This window comes from Aedes albopictus, chromosome 3 (assembly GCF_035046485.1).
Source record: "Aedes albopictus strain Foshan chromosome 3, AalbF5, whole genome shotgun sequence".
Lineage (NCBI taxonomy): Eukaryota > Metazoa > Arthropoda > Insecta > Diptera > Culicidae > Aedes > Aedes albopictus.
This window is the reverse complement of record NC_085138.1, coordinates 363,248,412-363,257,980: the sequence shown is the minus strand read 5'-3', so window position 1 is coordinate 363,257,980 and position 9,569 is coordinate 363,248,412.

Here is a 9,569-nt window from a genome sequence, read left to right as displayed (position 1 = left end):
CATCCCGCAGAAAATTTCACTGAACTTAACACAAAATCCTCCAAAATATCACGTTATAACAACTGGGCTCCTCAATTCTACAAGCATGAGCACGTAAAAATTTCACCACATTTTCGATGTAATTATGTTCAACACCTCGAGGAACAAAAACATCTCTCGACCAACCTCACACCACGACGGGGGCTGATTTTTCACTGATGCCACGGCGTCATATAAAAATCAATCCATGGTTTTCCCCTCCTCCCCCACCAAAGGCAAGGTAGGCAGGCATGTTCATTTATTTTGCGTGTCACAAGTGCGGTTTTGCGGGTCCGATTGAGCAACGCCCATCCCGTCCATACAATGCAACGATGAAGCGGGCGATGCGATAATGGGAGACGTGGTGGTGATTGGGAAACTCGTTCAATCAATCAAGCGGACACGACCGACCATAAAACATCCGGATAGCGTAGAAAATATTGACGCGGGGTAATTAAACAGCTATGAATGGAAATGGATATATGAGGAAAAGAAAAAAAAATGAATCCGTTAATTTTGTACGACATTGCTACCGAATCGGAGCGGTATAGAAATGCTGTGCAAATGATTCCGTATGGAAGCTTATGGATAGTGGCAATGGTGACAGTTATGGTTGTGATTCTGAGTGTGCAAGCATTAGACTGGTTCAACAGTTTGGACATTAAATTCTAAAGTGCATGAGAGTTATGAACCGATGCAGATGGATGTCTACCGATGGTGATAGCAAAAAATGGAAGCAAATGTTGTTAGGAAATGATTGGTCAAATTCTGCCCAACGACAGATTATACCCTGTTCTTGCACGTGTAGAAATTTGGTGATTGGAAACATTTATACACACAGTTTTGTTTCGATAGTTGTTGCATTGTTTTCGTTCGGATTTTAAGTAGGGTACAGTACAGCTAAACGGCGATATTGCATAAAAAGCTGAAGGTTAGTTAAAAGTTTCTATGGGGTGTACGGAATTTCACATCGAAATGATCACTGTCCAATCTATAGTTTAGCCAGGGCACGAGTTTTACTCTAAAAAATGGAATTGATTTGTTTTGTGCTTGCTGCGGTTTTTCCCGTTGCGGACTGTTGAACAAACGCGTTGTGAAAGAGTGTTGATCTGTTGGTTGGTTTGGGTCCACAATTTTCTCTTGGTTTTCTTGGTTACTAGGTTACGGTTGCTATGTTTCGTTTATTGCAGTTTTGGTTTTAACGCTTGACTCATTGCGCCAAGCGGTTTAGATATGGATTAGGAATTGATTTGATTGACTTGCTGAACTGATATTTTCTTGCGTTTCGTTTACACCTCAACAACTTAACTGTAGTAAGTTCAACTGAAAGACGGCTGATTGGAAGACGTCCTTGATTTCATCTCCCGCACTTTTTGTTCGAGTATCTTCAATATCCTCATGGCATCGTCAGTACTATTTAGTCTGTTTTGCAGCAAGCTTCGATCGGTTGTTCTGAAATCTCCCTCGAATTACGTAGCTGATTCTTGCTCAGGTGTGACTCACTGGACACAGCTCTCACATTATTGTATTGAATTTCAATTTCGATTAGCTACACTTGTCTCATAATTACTGATGTTGTAATAATAACCATTAATAACCTACACTCTAATCGTATCAAACGGCACCATTTTGTTTCCTCTCTAAACTTTTCATTCATCTTCGTCAAACGTTCAGTGTGTGTGTTGCTTTCGATTAATAAACAGTAAAAAACAGATATCCCGTTCATACACAACTCAAAAGCACATTCGTTCCAACTTATTGAAAAAAAGTTTTTGGTTTTCATAACGGCACCAATCTTTACACTGTTGCGAAATTATTATAATATTTACAAAATGGGACTCACTTATCAGATTACATACTTATAAAAAACCATTTATTGCTAAGTTTTCATCTTCCAGATTATGATAATGGCGTGCGAAAATGCATTTGGAAAGTGTTTTGCTTGTCAAAATCAACAAGTTTCTCTATTTGTATTTGAATGCTTGGGTCGATAGTTTGAACAGCTGGCGATGTTTGCTAAATGGACAGAAATGCGCTTCCAAGGCGCCCGAAATAGTTCGACTAATGAATTCATAATAAAACCAATGGCTTGACAAAATACTTCCATAAGGCAGTAATAAAACTTGATAAATATTTTGATGTTCTGATTATCAATTGGGATACTAAACAATTTGGAAAGTCATACGAACTTATGGGCAAATATCTTTTGATGTTGTTTTTATAAATACTATAACTTTTTTCAAAAAAAAAAAAAATAAAAAAGAATGGGTCTATCCGACTGATTTTTAGATGTGGAGCAGATCTGGTGAGATGGTCAAAGCACGTGACTATCACCCCGAGGACCTAAGATCGAATCCCACTCCCGAAAAGCATACAAAATGTGTGTTTTTCCTTCGGAAGGGAAGTAAAGCGTGGATCCCGAGATGAGCTAGCCTAGGGCTTAAAATTTCGTTACTATAGATAACAAAAAAGCATTTAGATATCTCGGCGCTTTTTGAAATTTTCTTGAAAATCGCGGTGCATAAATATCAATTATCTTGTCATTGTTCGCATTTCTTTACGTTCATCCTGCTTTATTACTGCTACTAATAATGGACCCCCAATCGGACTGGAAAGGAAGAACGGCCATCCATCATCATCCTTGTACTCATCATTCTACTAGGTATAAAGTAGAAAAGTGAAAGCAGCAGAAAGACAACCATTTCGATAAAAGTAGAATAAAATCTAGGCGCTGTACAAAATGTAAGTGGAGCTGTCAATTGAAATTGCTCACGTAGTGCCCCAGTGGACAATAGAGCTGTAAGTTAGGTTAAGTGATTAAGAATTAAAAAAAAATTCATGATCACCGAAAAAAAAACCAATTAAAAAGAAAAGGAAACATCAATTATGCGAAAATAGGGATAATTTCCAATCAAGCATCAGCGGGTCAGAATATATATGTGTTGTTGTTGTTATTATGATTGTACAATAATGTGAGGATTTGAAGTGTGTAATAAATGTATACGTTGTAAATGAATACAGTTGTTAGTAAACATGTCTATGAAAAAAAGATTCTACCCCGTAACGTGGGTAGATCACCTTAAAATGGTGCGTTGCGGTGTAAGATCTACCAAATCAAATTTTGATCTTGATATTTACCGTATTTTTAAATATTCCAAGATCAAAGTTTGATGTTCTTTCCCTTGTGTTTTGTAGTATTTGTGTTTCAATGTACTGCTAATTAACATTTTATTTCAGCAGGATTCAGGTAAATGTATCGTACGATATAAATAATATTTCAAAAATATGTAACTGTGGCGAGCGTATCACTAATATGTAGCTTATTTGACGTACGATGTTAATATTATTTTATATTTCAGATTATTAACCGAAGAATCTAGTAATTCAACCAAATGCCAACAAGATGACGGATGAATTGGGCAGACAACTGATTCGAAGCAGTCTAACAATGGTGTGCCTGAACGTTAACCAAGCGTATCCTTTGGAGTTTACCCTTCCACTTACAACACCCAAATTCCCGCGACACCTAGGCCTGAGAGATCGTAGAGTTGTCTACATTTTTCATAGGTGTCCAAAACTAACCATCCTTTCCCATTCCTCAGCAGTCGCAAGGACGTGGCCAGGACAGTGCTCGACCATTGGAGGATTGCGTCAGTCTTGTCTAAGAGTCAGAGATTAGTCCCAAATCTTTGTGCTTTGGTTCAGACGGGAAGGAGGCAACCCCTCATAACAGCGGTCTAGGACTGTACCACCTACGAATTTGTGCGACTCGCTTAATGCTAATGCTAATTTCCAATCAAGCATCAGCGAGAATTATATATCAGTTAGAGATTTAAAGAGAAAATGTCAGAAAAAAGCCAGTTTTATATTCGGTAAAGCTCTCTTTTAATTCGTTTTTAGAAACTAATATTTTAAAATAGCGGATGCATTACGAGCCATTCCTAAGTAACATTTCAGTCAAATAACTTAAAAGAGGTTCTTAAAACCATCATAAAACCGAAATAAAAGCTATTAAGTTTTATGACGGTTCTCAAAACTTGCAATTATAATTGCTGATCAAAATGTTACTTGTGATTGTTGTATACAACTAAATACTTTTATTTTATTGCAAATATTCAAAAATAAAGAAACACCTTCAAAAAACAAATGATATTTGAAGTTTTTTGCTATTTAGCCTGTTTTTCCAAGTGTTTGCCCAAAACGAGAGCAAGAGATGATAACTTTTCTAAAAGAATATGAAAATAACCGCCAGTTTACGTTACGGCTATCTACATGTCAATCTATCTAAAAAATTTCATAGTTTCTCTTTCGCTTCTACATTTATTTGATTCGATTTATTTCTTTTTTTAGTCAGACCATGTTGAAGGTGTCTGGGTTCGATAACTTTGGATCCAGGAAATCTAAAAACAACAATGCCTTTTCATATAAATGCTTGTAGTATCGATCGAAGAACATCTATACTTGCAACATTGAGCTAGCAGGAATTTCAGAAAAAAAATCTGGAAGAATCCCGTATCAGGAAAAATCCTAGTATAGGAAGATATCACTGAAAGAATCCAGCAGCAATCCCGTCAGATATCCCTAAAAATAATCCTTAAAAGAATCCTTGAGAATCGCTGTTCGTAAGAAAATCCTGTAGGAATCACAAAACAAACCCTAGGATGAATTCAGGAAGGCACCCGAAAATATTCCTGGAGGAATAATCTTGGAAAGATTTCCTGGAAAAATCTCAGGAAAAAATCCCTGAATGAATGCCTATGAGAAATCCCTAATGGAAATGCGGCAATCGCTGAAAAAAATATTGAAAGAATCCAAGATGGCATCCCCTAAAGAATCCCCAAATAAATGTCCTGGAAGAAAGCAACAATTAATTCCGAGAGAAATCAGTGCTGAGATACGGGAAAAAAGTACTGATGGGTTCGCGGGAGAAAACCCAGGAATAAGTTTAAAGAAATCCCTGAAGCGAATTCTGAATTCTGAAATTCCCTGAATTTTCTGGAAAAATCTCTAAAAGAATTTTGAAACAACCGAGGAACCCTTAAGAAACTCCAGCGGAAATCCCTGAAGGAATTATTGAAGGTATTTCTGATATAGTCCCAACAGGAATATGTGTAGGATCCCGAAAGAAATCTCTGGAGGAATTCCCGAAGGAAGCACATAAGTAATCCATGAAAACAAAATAATCTCAGGAGGAATCTTGAAATAAAATCATGAAGGAGTCTCTGAAGTAATGGCTGGAGAAATATTTAAAGGAATACCTGAAAAAATCTTTGAAGTAAATATTTCAAGAATCTCTAGTAGAGGAACCCCAAAGTAATACCGGTATAAATTCCTTAAAAACACCCGGGAATAATCAATGTAGGAATCCCGGAAGAAATTTCTGATGAAATTCCTGAATAAAGGATCCAGGAGGGGAATCTGAAAAGGAAATTCTATAGGAATCCCGAGAGAAATCTATGAAGCAATCTCGAAGGAATCCTTGAAGGACTGGGAAGAATCCGTGAAATAATTCCTGAATGACTCTTAGGAGAAATCTCTAAAGAAAACCGAATGAAAAAACCCTGAAAGAAATCACTGATGGTAGCCCAAGAGAAATATCTGAAGGAATCTGAAAACCCAGAAGGAGAAATCCCTGATGCAATCTCAAGGATAACCCGAGAAGGAATTATTAGGTCGTTTGTTTGCTGTAAATCAGGGGCAAATTTGACCTATTCAAATCGAACCCCAGCATTGAAGAATTTCAAGATAAATCAATGAAGAAATCCCGAAGAGTCTCAAAAGAAATCTAGGGAAGATTCCCTAATAAAATCCTTGAGGGCAACCCAGGAGAAATTTCTAACGGAGTCACGTGAGAAATCAATGAAGGAAACCTTAACCAACGATGCAAATTATCACCTCACGAATGCTCAATCAACTTATCAATTGTATTTTTATCGCTTGCGATTGAACTGTACACTGCTGAGCGATGACCAGAAGCAAAGTGGTGGCAAAACGAACATGATGTAACTCACAAACGATTTTGCACACATCTGTCAGTGTCGCAACAAGCTCATCCGAACAGCTGAACAACTCCGAATGGGTTGGTTTTAGAAACTACGGCACGAACGCTCGATACGCACACAGAAGCAACATTCGCATGTATCGACACCACACCAATAACGTTCCCAGCCTACGATGCTTCGCGATAAGCTGATCGAAAAGCATCGAAAGCGATGAAAAAACAGGCTTGGAACGCAACAGCTCAACGGAGAAAAGGAGAAGCCATCAATGCTGATCAGCGTTGAGTCTGTTCGTGTGCTATTCGTACGGGAGGTTGGTTTGATAAAGCGAGGAAGAGTGAAAACGTATTCGTTGACGAAGGCGAATCGCATAATTTCGCGAATGTTTTCACCAAATAGCAAGCTTGACCTTAACTTTGTTTGGATTCGCAGTCATTAACTGAATAAACGACGTTCTATATTTGCCCGGCGTTCCGACTCGTTCAAATTCATCACCAAGAATTCTTTAAAAATTCTAGGAAGATTCACCAAAAGTATCTTTCAATGAATCTACTGGAAAACCGGAATGAATGCAGGAATTTATCCCGCAAGAAGTCCCTTAGGGAATGCCCGGAAGAAATACATCTTGGAAGAAATGCATCTTGGGAGACAGCACAGAAAAAAAAATCTGATAAAAGTTCAGGAATTATCCGTGAATGCATCCGAAATCAATGAAGGAATTCCGGGAAGAATCATTGATGGAGTGCCGGAAAATATCTCAGCGGGAATTCGTGGAGGATCCTTTTCAAAGCAATTCCGGAAAAAAAAAAATCAATGAACGAATAACAGGAGGAATTCCTAACGAATTTTGACAAGAAAGATGCTGGAGGATCCTTTCTGGAATTTAAAAAAATCAGGAATCTTCTGAAACGAATCTTAAAAAAATTCCGAGAAAATAAAGCCAGAAAAAAAATGCCAAACTATATCAATGATCAATTCCCAGGAGGAATCCCTGAGTGAATCTTGGAGAAATCCTTGATGAAAATCCAGGAGACATAAAAAATCCCGTGAGAAATTTAGGAGGACGGATTTGATGACTTTCGGGAGGAATTCATGAATATTTTCATAGATGAATCTTCCTTCGTTTTCAGGCCAACGATTGCAAAGAAATCCCCACCTTAATGATTCCATCAAACACAATTTTAAGAATTCTGCCGAGACACAAACATAACTGAAAGTTTAGAAAACTTCATCAAAATTAAAAAAAAAATCAAAAATAAACAAAAAATGTGGAGTAGAACTGGTGAAATGGTTACAGCGAGAAACTCTATCTCTAGTAAATCCGTAGATCCCAAGATGAACTATCCTAGGATTAAAAATCTACAGATAAAAGTACACATAAACAAAAAAGAAAAAAAAACATAAGTTCAAGAAAAAAGGATACACGCTGAACAGGCCGAATATAAGTTGTAACAGTGTGTTCGACTTTCTGCAAGAAAAAGCTCTACTGAGAATATTTAGGAGCTACACTGTTCATTTGGTTCAGAATCCTGGAGAAATTACAGGTTTCACAGAATACTGATCATAAATCACATTTCATCAGGCTTTTTTGAATCTTTTCAAAAATTCTTTCTCAAATGCGACAATAATTCTCAGATTCGAAAGAAATATTGTTAATGAGTTTTTCTCGGATTGGCCTTCCCGGATCAGGTGATCAAGATTGGTATTTAATGCTTATTTCTCAGGAATCGTTTTGCCTACCGTGTACCAGTTCCGTCAAGGTAAAATCAGAGCAAGTTATTCAAGGTTTCCAAATTTCAGTGCCCTATATTAATGGTATGTCCCTAATAAAATGACTTCACTATTGTGCCCAATAACGAATTATTTCGCGAAATTCTCTTCATGCATTATTATTTCACGAAAATTTCCTCCAGAAATATTGTCAGAGTTTTCTCCAGGTGGTGTTCTATGCATTTCTCGACAAAAAAAAAATTCTCCAAACGTTTCTTTTTCTTCGAAAACTGCAATTCAAGGAGATTTTTTTGCAATGATTCTAAGATTCTTTCAGACGAGAATTTCTTTGTACATCCAGAATTTTTTCCAAAAACTTTTTCAATGACTTCTCCGCCAAGGTTTTTTTTTTTCAGATGTTTCTCCATTTATTCAGGGTTTTTTCGGCCATTTATTTAGAAACTGCTCTACAAAATTCTCCAGAGATTCTTCTGGAAGCTATGCTAGGGGTTTCACCAATAGTTCTTCCAGATATTCCTCCAGAAATTGCTTAGGATTTATTAAGACCTTTCCTCAGGGATTCTTTCAGATTTTTCCAAAGGTTCTCTCAACAATTTCTGTAGAAATTACTTCAGAATCTGTTCCTCTGCATTTTTTTAGGAAACTTTCCAAGAAAATTTTATATTAATACTTGCAGAGGATTTTCAGTTCTCTCAGGTATTTTTTCAAGAATTTCTTCAATTTTTTTTAAATTTCTTTAGTTGTTCTCTAATTTTTCCAGAAGCTGTTTTTGTTTCTGTAGGATTTCCTCCAGAAATTCCTCGAGGTAGTAGGAAGGAATTTTTGTGTACAAATGCCTTCAGATATTGCATAAGATTTTGTTCTGAGAATTCTTTCATAGGTATCATCAGGACTTCTTCCAAGGATTCCATCAGAAAATCTTTCAATGATTATTCAATCATTTTTGTACATTTTATGAAACGAATTTTGAAAAATCCCTGGACATAATACTGAAAAAATTCGGCAGGGATCTGTAAAGAAACTCTAGAAGTTGGTTCTGATGGAATTGCAGGAGCAATAACTATTTTTTTTATGAACTCTTGTCAAACCCTTTGATAAATTTCGGAAGAAATTCCTGTAGGATTTTAAAAAATAGAAGAATTCCTGAAAACTTCCATAGAAGGACTTTTGAAGAAATCTTTCTCTGAAATTTCTGTAGAAATCCCTGAAATTTCGAAAAAAAAAACTTGGAGATAAAAGCATCTTATTATAAGAAGTTTATAAGGATTCTCAGAATAATTTTCTTATAGAATCCTTGCAGGAATTTCTGAAAATTTCTTCTGTGCAATCCCTGTAGGAAGTACTTTTAGATGGATCTCAGGAGTAGTACAGAAGAAAGCGCATGAAAACTCCAGTGAGAATCTCTAAATATTTTTTTCGAAGAACTTCCTGGAGAAATACCTGAAGAAGCTTTTCGGGAAATCCTTGGTGAAATTTCTAAAAAAGTTTATTGAGGAATTTTAAAGAAAGTTGCTTGAAAGGAATCTTTTAATAAAATGCTTGGAGCATTTTCTGAAAATGCCCCTGAATTTTTGAAAACAAAATCCTGGAGAAACGTCTGAATAAGCGTATGTGACAATTCTTGCAAAAAAAGCATTTGAGATATTTCTAATGGTTTTTCTGTAAATATACTAGACAATATTTTTGATTAAATTCCTTAAATAATTCTTGGATAAATTTTTGGATTTATCCTCAGAGAAAATGTTGAATAAATTTCTAGAGAAACATATGGAGGGAAATCTGGAGGAAATCCTGAAGGAATCTGCAAAAAATTCTGGTGGA